Here is a 13,263-nt window from a genome sequence, read left to right as displayed (position 1 = left end):
AAAGTCACACGGGTCGGTTCGGGATGGCCCAGTTAGAAGACCCCAACCTCCAGAACGTGAGGAGCCAGGTGATTGCGGTGGATGGCATGCTGTTACCTGGGGTAAGGGAGTGACGCTAACCCAACTTCGCCATCAAGCATAATTTATTGTAACAGGTAGTAAAGCACAAAGGGGAGACAAAATAGTTGTTACCCATACCCACCCTGTAAGTTAGGACTATCTAGCAGATGGAGAAAACCAGGGAGCAGATCGGGAAACGGTTCTACTGGCCCAGAGTCAAGCACGCCTTGGAGGACTACTGCCGTACCTGCCCGGAGTGCCAGATCACAGCTCTGAGGGCACATTATAGAAACCCTTCAGTTCCCTTGCCCATTATAGGGGTGCCGTTTGAGCGGGTGGCGATGGTTTTGGTGGGTCCATTGGTGAAGACCACGAGGGGACACCAATACATCCTGGTAATTGTGGATTAAGCCACGCGGTATCCTGAGGCGATCCTGTTACGCATGGCGGCAGCGAAAGGTATCGCACGAGAGCTCTTCCATTTATTCTGCCAGGTGGGTATTCCGCTGGAAATTCTGACTGACCAGGGCACTGCATTCATGTCGCATGTAATGAAAGTCTGCAATCTATTACGAATCAAACAGGTGAGGACCAGCGTGTACCATCCACAAACAGACGGGCTAGTCGAACACTTCAATAAGATCCCTAAAGCAGATGCTGAAGAAGGTCATCGAGAGACGGGAGGAACTGGGACCAGCTGATACCCCACCTGATGTTCTCGGTGCGCGAGGTATCCCAAGCGTCCACTGGGTTCTTCGTCATTGAGCTCCTGTATGGCCATCAGCCCCGTGGGCAGCTGGACCTATCCAAGGAGGTCTGGGAAGAGCAACCAATCCCCCTGCGCAGTGTGGTGGAGATGAGGGAGAGGATGATGGCGATTTGGCCAGTGGTGAGGGAACACATGGCCCAGGAGCACGTATACATCCGGGGGGGCCCAACCACGAGAGTTCCACCCGGGTGATAAGGTCTTGGTGCTGATCCCCATAAGAGAGCAAATTCCTGGCTATGTGGCATGGGCCCTATGACATCGTTGAGTGGGTAGGCGACATCAATTATAAGCTTTACCATGATAACTTACTGAAGAAGTGACACGCACGAGAGGCGCTGTGCGTAATGTGGACCCGGCCACTGCAGAACCAGCCATCTGTCGAAGTTGCCATGAGGGAAGACCTCAGCCCGATCCATTAACAAGAGCTCAGAAAGTTGGTTCAGCGGAATACGGCCGTGTTCTCCGAGGTGCCAGGGCCCACGGATCTTGTGGAACAAGGACACGTCCAAGTGAAAAAGTGAGTTAAAGGCCATACCGGATACCGGAAGCACAGAGAGCAGCGGTCAAGCGCGAAGTGACGACAATGCTAGAGATGGAGGTACTGGAGGAGTCACAGTGAGTGGTCTAGCCCTATAGTGCTGGTACCAAAACCAGACTGAACCGTCCGCTTCTGCAATGACTTTCGGGGCCTGAACGAGGTCAGTAAATTCAACGCCTACCCCATGCCCCGGGTGGACGAACTGATCGACCGCTTGGGGAAGGCAAGATAAGTCAGCACCCTGGACTTAACGAAGGGGTACTGGCAGGTTCCACTGGCAGCGACCTCCCGGGAGAAGACCGCCTTCTCCACCTCAGGGGGGCTACCGGGATCTTCGTTTCGGGCTCCATGGGGCCCCAGCAATCTTTCAGCGACTCATGGACCCCGTCCTGCGCCCGCACTTAGTACGCTGCTGCTTATTTGGATGACAATCGTGCACAGTGACAGTTGAGAGTCCCATCTCTGTAGGTTACAGGCAGTGGTGGACGCGCTAAGGGATGCGGGGCTAACCGCAAACCCCCACAAGTGAAAGCTGGGCTACGCCGAGCTGGAGTCCCTGGGTTATCAAATCGGAAGGGGAAATGTGAAGCCGCAAGAGGAAGAAAAAAACGCTGCCATTAGGGAATGGCTGGTCCCCCGAACCAAGAGGCAGGTGAAGTCGTTCCTGGGGTTAGCAGGCTACTACAGTCAATTTGTACCGAACTATGCCACAATAGCTTCTCCACTCACATATCTAATGAAGGCACGTCTACCCCAGACTGTGTCTTCCATCCATCACACCAAGGTGGTGTTCCACTATGTTCGCAACCAGTACTCATCACCTTGGACTTCTCAAAACACCTCCTGGTCCAGACAGACACGTCTGACACAGGGGTAGGGGCTGTCTTGTCACAAGAGCAGGAAGGCAAGGCGCACCTCATGTATGTCAGCAGGGAGCTCCTTGATTGTCGAGGAGTGCCTCGCCGTGAAGTGGGCACTGTACACCCTCATGTATTACCTCAAGAGGAAGTTCACCCTGATCACTGACCATGCCCCCCCTTATGTGGGTGGCAAGAGGTAAGGACACGAATGACAGTGCCACCCGCTGGTTCCTATCCTTATAGCGATTCTCTTTCTCTGTCATCTACAGGTCGGGGGCCCAGCACAGCAATGCGGACACCCTCTCCAGGAGGGATGCAAACCAAGCCCTGAGCACGCCTCCCTCCTGGTCCATAACACCATCTCCTCCATTCTTTACGGTTGGAAATACACATGCAGAGATCATCCGCACACCCACAACGTGTCTCACAAAGACACGACGGTTGGAACCAAAAATCTCCAATTTGGAAATTGGACAAATTTCCACCGGTCTAATGTCCATTGCTCGTGTTTCTTGTCACAAGCAAGTCTCTTATTAATGGTGTCCTTCAGCAGTGGTTTCATTGCAGTAATTTGACCATGAAGGCCTGATTTATCCAGTCTGCTCTGAACAGTTGATTCTGAGATGAGTCTGTTACCTCTCCTCTGTGAAGCATTTATTTGGTCTGCAATTTCTGAGGCTGGTAACTCTAATGAACTCTGGGTCTTCCTTTCCTGTGGCGGTCCTCATGAGAGCCAGTTTCATCACAGCGCTTGATGGTTTTTGCAACTGCACCTGAAAAAAAAATGTTCAAAGTTATTGAAATTTTCCGTATTGACTGACCTTCATTTCTTAAAGTAATGAGGGACTGTCGTTTCTCTTTGCTTATTTGAGCTGTTCTTGACATAATATGGAATTAGCCCTATTTGGTAAAAGACCATCTTCTGTATACCACCCTACCTTGTCACAACACAACTGATTGGTTCCAACACATTAAGAAGGAAAGAAATTCCAGAAGTGTACTTTTAAGAAGGCCCACCTGTTAATTGGGCCGCTCACGGACATTCAGAGACTTGTCCTGAAGCCACTCCTGCGTTGTCTTGGCTGTATGCTTAGGGTCGTTGTCCCATTGGAAGGTGAAACTTCGCCCCAGTCTGTGGTCCTGAGCGCTCTGGAGCAGGTTTTCATCAAGGATCTCTGTACTTTGCTCTGTTCATCTTTGCCTCGATTCTGATCGGTCTCCCAGTCCCTGCCGCTGAAAAACATCTCCACATTATGCTGCCACCTGCCACACCAGGTTTCCTCCAGACGTGAAGCTTGGCATTCAGGCTAAAGAGTTCAATCTTGGTTTCATCAGACCAGAGAATCTTGTTTCTCATGGTCGAAGTTTAGGTGACTTTCGGCAAACTCCAAGCGGGCTGTCATGTGCCTCTTACTGAGGACTGGCTTCATCTGGCTACTCTACCATAAAGGCCTGATGTGGTGGAGTGATGCAGAGATGGGGAGAACCTTCCAGAAGGGAAACCATGTCCACAGATGAACACTAGCGCTCTGTCAGAGTCACCATCGGGTTCTTGGTTACCTTCCTGACCAAGGCCCTTCTCCCCCGATTGCTCAGTTTGGCCAGGTGGACAGCTCTCAGATGAGACTTGGTGGTCCCAAACTTCTTCCTTTTAAGAATGGAGACCATTGTGTTTTTGGGGATCTTCAATGCTGCAGAAATGCCAAGTGTGTGTTTGCGCCTTTCCAAATCATGTACAATCAATTGAATTTACCATGGGTGGTAAATCTCAAGGATAATCAATGGAAACAGGATGCACCTGAACTAATTTTCGAGTCTCATAGCAAAGGATCTGAATACTTATATAAATAACGCATTTCAGATATTTAATTGGCAAACAAAAATCAACCGTTTTCGCTTTGTCATTATGGGGTGATGTGTGTTTAATACATTTTAGAATAAGGCTGTAACGTAACATTAAATAGTACACGCAAAACACCAGTCTCAATGTCATCAGTGAAGAGGCGACTCAGGGATGCTGGCCTTCTAGGCAGAGTTCCTCTGTCCAGTGTCTGAGTTCTATTGCCCCCATCTTAATCTTTTCTTTTTATTGGCCAGCCTGCAACTCTGCCTAGATGGCCAGCATCCCGGAGTCACCTCTTCACTGTTTACGTTGAGACTGCTGTTTTGCGGGTACTATTTAATGAAGCTGCCAGTTGAGGACTTGTGAGGTGTCAAACTAGACACTAATGTACTTGTCCTCTTGCTCAGTTGTGCACCGGTGCCTCCCACTCTTTCTATTCTGGTTAAAGACAGTTTGCGCTGTTCTGTGAAGGGAGTAGTACACAACGTTGTATGAGATCTTCAGTTTCTTGGCAATTTCTCACATGGAATAGCCTTCATTTCTCAGAACAAGAATAAAGTGACGAGTTTCAGAAAAAAGGTATTTGTTTCTGGGTTTTTTGAGCCTAATCGAACCCATAAAATGCTGATAATGCTCAACTAATCTAAAGAAGAACAGTTTTATTGCTTCTTTAAATCAGCACAACAGTTTTCAGCTGAACCAACATAATTGCAAAAGGCTTTCCTAATGAACAATTATCCTTTTAAAATTTCACACAGGAGTGATGGTTGCTGATCATGGGCCTCCGTAGATATTCAATAAAATCCTTTTATTTTATTAAAATCAGCCGTTTCCAGCTACAATAGCCATTTATAACATTAACAATGTGCATTTCTGATCAATTTGATGTTTTTTTTTTAAATGGACATTTTTTGTTTTTTTATTTCAAAAACAAAGGACATTTCTAAGAGACCAAACTTTTAAAACGGTAGTGTATATCTCCACACTGAGGTTGGAATAATACTTTGAGACCGCCTAAAATGTGCCTGTTTTTTGTGGGATGGAGTTTTGGCCTGCCTGGTGGCAACAAGGCTAAATAAATAACCAAGTGCTAAACTAGTTAATAGACCAATAAGAAAGAGTTCCAACCCTCTCCGCCAATAACAGCTAGTTTTCCCCTCCCCACTCAGACCAGTCCCAGACAGCTTTATAAAATTTGAGTTGCAGAAAACATGGAATCACATATTGCAGACATTAAATCCAAATTCAGCAACACTCAAAATATGTATTGAACTTAGGAAATCAAGTAAATGTATTGAACTTCATTATTTGCCCATGTTAATCATAAGACATGAACAAAATGTACACAAGAATGCCCGTGTGCACGTTGTGCGCCTATGTCTAGTCTACTCTTTGTGTAGCCGTTAACGATAATGCTAATGATAACTGTCTGCGAATAGATGGAAAGGCTTTCCCAAAAACCTTCTCAATTAAACATTAACAAAAAAGAGAAAACAGAATGAATTTTCCCCCTGAAATACTTAAATCTGATTTTATAGGACCTCTCTTAAGACCACCAAAGGCAAGTCTAACAGATTGTACTGAGCAAGAGAGCTTTGGGCTGATGCGCTGCACACACACAGGGTAGAGTGAATACAGTTTAAGGAGAGGAAGGGGCTGCCACATACAGACACACAGTAGGAGGCTGCTGGGGTAGGGGGGGGTGAAGCTGATGGATTTTAATGATGCCTTGGGTGTGCCTTTATGCACACAAGCAATAACCACAGTGCAAAATGTCTCTAATGAGAGTTTCCCAACACATACACTGTGGGTGGAAGTGATGCTGATTTTCATTTACTAGCCCATTTATAGGCCACTTGGTGATAACGCAGTCAATATGCATTTTCAACAGCCAGCTCCTTAAATCAACATCATCCATGAGAGCTTTCAGTCCTGCAGAGCAATATGTAAATATATGGCTCTGGCCTAAAACAATGGTCCTGTACTCAAAGAAAATCAACACGTGGATTTTTACACTCACTGTCTGCCCACGTAGCAGATTCTATTGTCCTCAACCAAAGTGTCCATGTCAGTTTCCCTCTGAGCCAGGCGAGTGTGTGTACGTGTTAACAGCAGCAGTCACATGCAGGTTTGGTCAGATGGCTCGCTGAGATTAGGCTACAGAATTTAAATCAGACTTTTATTAACATCACTCCGGTTTCGGGTTTTAGGAACAATGTGGTGTAGAGCTCTGTATTCAACAAAGTGTCTCAGAGTAGGAGTACTGATTTCGGACCAGCTTTGCCCTTCAGATCATGAATACGACAGGAGGAAACCTGGTCCTAGATCAGCACTTCTACTTTGGGAAGATATGTAATAGAGGTTCTGAACAGGTAATTACATCCATTTAGAGAAGACTGACGTCAGTAGTACAGCAGGGGAATGGCAATGTCAATATTCACACTCCTGCTCAAAACCCCCATTACACTTTGCTCTGAAATATCTGCAAATCACAGAGATGAGCCATTGATCCAGGATCAATTAAAAAAATGGCTTGGGTGAAAGCGAACATGCGGTAGTTAGATTTGTGACTGCAGACACACGCCAACAGTAGATTTATGACTGATGATACACACAGAGAAAGGCCCAGCCAGCAGAAAATGTCCACAGTAATAATGGCTATCAAGTAAATGCTATTCCATTAGCATTGCTACCCCATCACAAGCCACAAAGAGACCAATTCTTGATTAAAACTAACTAGACAGGAGAAAGCCATTTGTTACAGGCTCATTTAAAAAAGGACAGAGACACTGAGCACTCTGATCACATATGGGGCTTCCACAAACAGAGGTCAGGGCCTTGCATTTAGCGCCGACTAAGCAGCAAAAACACATTAATTGCCGATCCTTGAAAGGACGCTCCATTATGCGAGGCAAACAAACCTCTCATCGGGTTTAATTCAGATGAGGGGTGTAAAGGAGACATGAGACAAACAACAAAAAGGCACTGAAGACATTGATGAATATTACTCCTGGCAGGGCCTATTGATTCAGAGTGTAAAGGTTGGGAGAGGGGACATTGGATTTTAGTGGGGAAGGACTTGTCGGACATTTCTACCTCAACAATCAGGGTCATAGAATTGAGATGGTGAGGCAACAGGTAAGGTAGAAACTGACCTGTTGGCTAAGTTAAAGTGGGTATGAAGAGTTGTTAACATACCAGTACAGTGGTATGTGATCGGTGGTGACTGACAGGTGTACTGTATATAAAGAATAATGAATGTATCCTCAACAGCAATGGTGTAAAGTACTTAAGTAAAAATACTTTCAGCCTGAAACTCTTTCTAAAGACTGACTTCTAGTGGAAGCCCTAGGAACTGCAATTTGGGATGACTTGGGCTTATAATTATAGTACTAGCCATTGAAAATAGTGGTATAAAGAGTTTTTTGGGGGCATTTGTACTTTACTATTCAACTTTTACTACATTCCTAAAAGACAATACTCCATACATTTTCCCTTACACCCGAGAGTACTAGTTACATTTTTAATGCTTAGCAGGACAGGAAAATTGTAAACTTCACGCACTTATCAAGAGAACATCCCTGGTCATCCCTACTGCCCCCGATCTGGCAGACTCACTAAACACAAATGCTACTTTTGTAAAGATGTCTTCGTGTTGGACTGTTCCCCAGCTAGCCATACATTTAAAAACTAGAAAATGGTGCTGTTTTGCTTTTACTCAAGTAGTATTTTACTGGGTGACTTTTACTTGAGTCATTTTCTATTAAAAAAGGTATTTTTACTTCTACTCAAGTATGACAATTGGGTACTTTTTCTACCACTGCTCAACAGTAAGTACAATGCATTCAGAAAGTATTCAGACCTCATGACCTTTTCCACATATGCTACATTACAGCCTTGCTCTAAAATTGATTAAATAGATTTGTCCCCCTAATAATCTACACACAATACCCCTTAATGACAAAGCAAAAATATGTTTAGAAATTTTAGCAAATGTATTTTTTTTTAAATGACCTGCAAGATCACATTTACATACAGTACCAGTTACCTTGGACAGGAATATTCATTCAAGGGTTCTTATTTATTTAGATAATTTTCTACATTGTTGAAAAATAGTGAAGACATCAAAATAATGAAATATCACACATGGAATCATGTAGTAACCAAAAAAAAAGATATCAAAAGATATTTCATATTCTTCAAATAGCCACCCTTTGCCTTGATGACAGCTTTGCACACTGGCATTCTCTCAACCAGCTCCATGAGGTAGTCTGGAATGGAATGCATCAAATAGGTGTGACGCACAAAGAATCGCAGTGGCTGTACCAACTCCAACAGCATACCCCCAGAGAGCCATGTTTCCGTGAAACAGAGTATGCTACATTCCCTGATGTCTCTCTGGAAAGCAAACCTTGTCCTAATTTTGTCTACCTTGTTATCTAGAGACTGGACACTTGCGAGTAATATATTCAGAAGCGGTGGGAGGTGTGCACGCCTCTGATGTCTGACCAGAAAGCCCCTCAAGTCTACATCATCTGCGGCAATGTTGTTTTGGGTCAGCCTCTGGAATCAGTTTGAATGCCTTGGTTGGTCTTAACAATGGATCAACTTCGGGAAAGCCGTATAAATGGTTGTAGTGCTGGTAAGTTGACGCCTCTGATATCTAATAGTTATTCCCGGCTGTATGTATAAACACTTAAGGTTACCTGGGCTAACAATGTAAGAAATAATACATATAAAATACCGCAAAGTTTACAGACAAGCCAATCAGTTGTGTTGTGACAAGGTAGGGGTGGTATACATAAGATAAACCTATTTCGTAAAATACCAAGTCCATATTATGGCAAGAACAGCTCAAATAAGCAAAGAGAAACAATAGTCCATCATTACTTTAAGACATGGTCAGTCAATGCGGAAAATTAAGAACGTTGAAAGTTTCTTCAAGTGCAGTCGCAAAAACCCATCAAGCTCTGATGGAACTGGCGCTCATGAGGACCGCCACAGGAAAGAAAGAACCCGAGTTACCTCTGCTGCAGAGGTTAAGTTCATTATCGTTACCAGCTTCAGAAATAGCAGCCCAAAATATATGCTTCGGAGTGTTCAAGTAACATCTCAACATCAACTGTTCAGAGGAGACTGCGTGAAATGTATTTAGAATTCAAGGCACACTAAACCAGCATGGCTACCCCAGCATTTTTCAGCTATACGCCATCCCATCTGGCATGCACTTAGTTGGACTATAATTTGTTTTTCAACAGGACAATGACCCAACACACCTCCAGGCTGTGTAAGAGCTATTTGACCAAAAAGGAGCGTGATGGAGTGCTGCATCAGATGACCTGGCCTCCACAATCACCCAACCTCAACCAAATTGAGATGGTGTGGGATGAGTTGGACTGCGAAGTGAAGGAAAAGCAGCCAACAAGTGCTCAGCATATGTGGGAACTCCTTCAAGACCCTTGGAAAAGCAATCCAGGTGAAGCTTGTTGAGAGAATGCCAAGAGTGTCCAAAGCTGTCAAGGCAAAGGGTGGCTATTATGAATAATCTAAAATGTATATTTTGATGTGCTTAACACTTTGTTTTAACACGATTCCATGTGGATTATTTCATAGTGAAAATATAAACTATCATTCAATGTGGAAAATAGAAAAAAAATAAGAAAAACCCTTTAATGAGATGTCAAACTTTTGACTGGTACTGTTACATTTTCCGACCCTTTACTCAGTACTTTGTTGAAGCACCTTCGGCAGCGATTACAGCCTTGAGTTTGACACTACAAGCTTGGCACACCTGTATGAGGAGTTTCTCCCATTCTTCTCTGAAGATCATAGCATACTCTGTCAAGTTGGATGGGGAGCATCGCTGCACAGCTATTTTCAGGTCTCTCCAGAGATGTTCGATCGGGTTCAAGTCCGGGCTCTGGCTTGGCCACTCAAGGATATTCAAAGACGTGTCTTGAAGTCCCTCCTGCGTTGTCTTGGATGAACCTGAGCTCAATTTCTGGTCTCATAGCAAAGGGTCTGAATACTTTTGTAAATAAGGTGTTTCTTTTTTAAAATAAAATTACAAAATTCACTTCCTCATTATTGGGTATTGTTTGTAGATTTGTCAACTCAAAGGCAATAACATCTTTAATAAATGGAACGCACAAAACGTACAAATAGAAATGGTTAAGTTTCATCTTCCCAGCCAAGTCCGATAGCTATTCCACGAGTGAATTAGACTCATCTAATGTCAATATCACAGATACAAATTAAAACCTTAAGTCAATTCAATACATTATATATATTTTTATAAGCAATAAAAAGGTCAATATAACAGGAGCAAAAAAAACTATAAACAGACAATTTACCAGATGAAAAGACAATATGAAAATGTGTCCATTTCCCCCTCCTCCACGTATTAATGGTGCAGTTCAGACAAGCGTCGCTCTTAGAAAACATGGCATGATTCCGGCTGAACGGCAGATCAAGGAAACTGTTACTGAAATGTGTTAAGTGTAGAAATAAATGTAAGTCCTATCCATCAGCTTTGAGCCCCTATGCACTTGTGTAGATCTGAAAGGAATGGATAGTGTAAGCAAAATGGAAATAGTTCAGAAGTCTCTCAGGCATGGTGGAGCTATTACAAAATGTCTTATACCAGGGCAATCCATTCCTTTCAGCTCTACACAAAGCCTACAGGCTATTTGTAACAGGGATTGAATCATGACAATAGAATAAAAACCTTCTAGGTAAAATGGTTCTACCTGTGCTGGAAGATGGCCAAAAATGTAAAAAGAAATTTAAAATGTTTAAAAATATATAATGGACAGAATGCTTGGTTACAGTCTTCCTCTTCCCTTCCAGTGGTCCTGATTGGTTGCAACTAGGGATGCAAGATAGATCTGTGAGCATATCAGAAATCTACCGATATTAACAAAAAATGCCAACATCGGCATTGGCCCTATGTCTAGTTTAACGATGATGTGCAAAACCGATTTCAAAGCTGATGTGTATACCTATATAATGTAGGAAGATGACGTAATGACACCACGAAAAATACAGCACTACACAGAAAAGCAGAAAAATACTAAGCGCACACTTCCAACAACTAAACATCTGTTCCAAGATAGCGTAGCACTCGGACTTCTGTTTTTGTTTTGTAAATCTAGTTAAAAAATATATATATATATCTCAATTTCCATCTACACTGAACATAATCTCCTGCAAACCGCTTCACCCAATGTGTTATGGATCTGAATTTTTTTATACTTTAGAACTGGAACCCCAATCAGTAGCTAGCCAGCTAACTTGTTAGTGGTCAGTTAGCTTGGACATAAGCCAGCCTCTTCGGGACAGCCTCCGTCTCTGTCCCGAAGCAAGCACCAGTTAGCCTGGAGCTAGCCTCGAGCTAGGACCATCTCCCGGCTAGCTGAAGAGATCCATCAGCCAATTCCTGGGCTTCAATACCTCTTTTGCAAATTGGCCTGGACCCCTTTACTGCCGACACGGAGCACCGCCGATCCATCACGACTGATCTGCCGACGACAGCGTCCGAGGGTGTTTCTACAGGCTCTTCCGTTGATGTCCCCCGCAGGCCCATCTGCTTTCCCCGGCCTGCTAGCTGTCTGAATCTCCTTGTCTCCAGCCTAACTACTTACTGGACCCTATGATCACTCAGCTACACATGACTCTCCCTAATGTCAATATGCCTTGTCTACTGCCGTTTTGGTTAGTGATAGTCTTATTTCACTGTAGAGCCTCCAGCCAAGCTCAAAATGCCTCATCTAGTCATTTTGTTCCACCCCCAACACATGCGGTGACCTCACCTGGCTTAAATGGTGCCTCTAGAGACAAAACCTCTCTCATCCTCACTCAACGCCTAGGTTTACCTCCACTGTACTTACATCCTACCATACCCTTGTCTGTACAATCTATTCTTCCGTGCTCAGAAATCTGCTCCTTTTACTCTCTGTTCCCAAACACACTAGACGACCAGTTCTTATTGCCTTTAGCCGTACGCTTACCCTACTCCTCCTCTGTTGATGTAGAGGTAAACCCAGGCCCTACAGCCCCCAGCATCATTCCCATTCCCCCAGGCGCTCTCATTTTTTGACTTATGTAACCATAAAAGCCTTGGTTTCATGCATGTTAACATTAGAACCCCCCCCCCCACAAAAAAAAAAACACTACTTCAGCACACTCCGCCAACCCGGATGTCCTAGCCGTGTTTGAATCCTGGCTTAGAAAGGCCACCAAAGAATCCTGAAATTTCCACCCCTAACTATAACATTTTCCAACAAGTTAGAACTGCCAAAGGGGGCGGAGTTGCAATCTACTGCAGAGATAGCCTGCAGAGGTCTGTCATACTATCCAAGTCTGTGCTCAAACAAATTGAGCTTCTACTTATAAAAATCCACCTTTCCAGAAACAAGTCTCTCACCGTTGTCGCTCGTTATAGACCCCCTTCAGCCCGAGCTGTGCCCTGGAAACCATATGTGAATTGATCACCCCCATCCATCTTCAGATTTCGTACCTAAACTGGGTCAACACCCCAGCTGTCCTACAATCTGAGATAGTTGCCCTCAATCTCACACAAATGATCAAGGAACCTACCAGGTACAACCCTAAATCCATAACCATGGGCACCCTCTTAGTTATCATCCTGACCAACTCACCCTCTAAATACACCTCTGCCATCTTCAACCAGGATCTCAGCGATAACTGCCTCATTGCCTGCGTGCGCAATGGGTCCGCAGTCAAACGACCACCTCTCATCACTGTCAAACACTCCCTAAAACACTTCAGCGAGCAGGCCTTTCTAATCGACTTGGCCCGGGTATCCTGGAAGGATATTGACCTTATCCTGTCATTAGAGGATGCCTGGCTGCTCTTCAAATGTGCTTTCCTCACCATCTTAAATAAGCATGCCCCATTCCAAAAAAATGTAGAACTAAGAACAGACATAGCTCTTGGTTCACTTCAGACTTCACTGCCCTTGACCAGTACAAAAACATCCTGTGGCATTCTGCATTAGCGTTGAATAATCAGGTCAGGAACCAATATACTCAGTCAGTTAGGAAAGCTAAGGATAGCTTTTTCAAAACAGAAATTTGCATCCTGTAGCACTAATTCCAAAAAGTTTTGGGACACTAAAGTGCATGGAGAATAAGAGCACTTGCTCCCAGCTGCCCACTGCACTGAGGATAAG

This window comes from Oncorhynchus tshawytscha, linkage group LG04, assembly GCF_018296145.1.
Source record: "Oncorhynchus tshawytscha isolate Ot180627B linkage group LG04, Otsh_v2.0, whole genome shotgun sequence".
Taxonomy (NCBI): domain Eukaryota; kingdom Metazoa; phylum Chordata; class Actinopteri; order Salmoniformes; family Salmonidae; genus Oncorhynchus; species Oncorhynchus tshawytscha.
The sequence above is the reverse complement of the archived record's forward strand: the minus strand, read 5'-3'. Positions refer to the sequence as shown.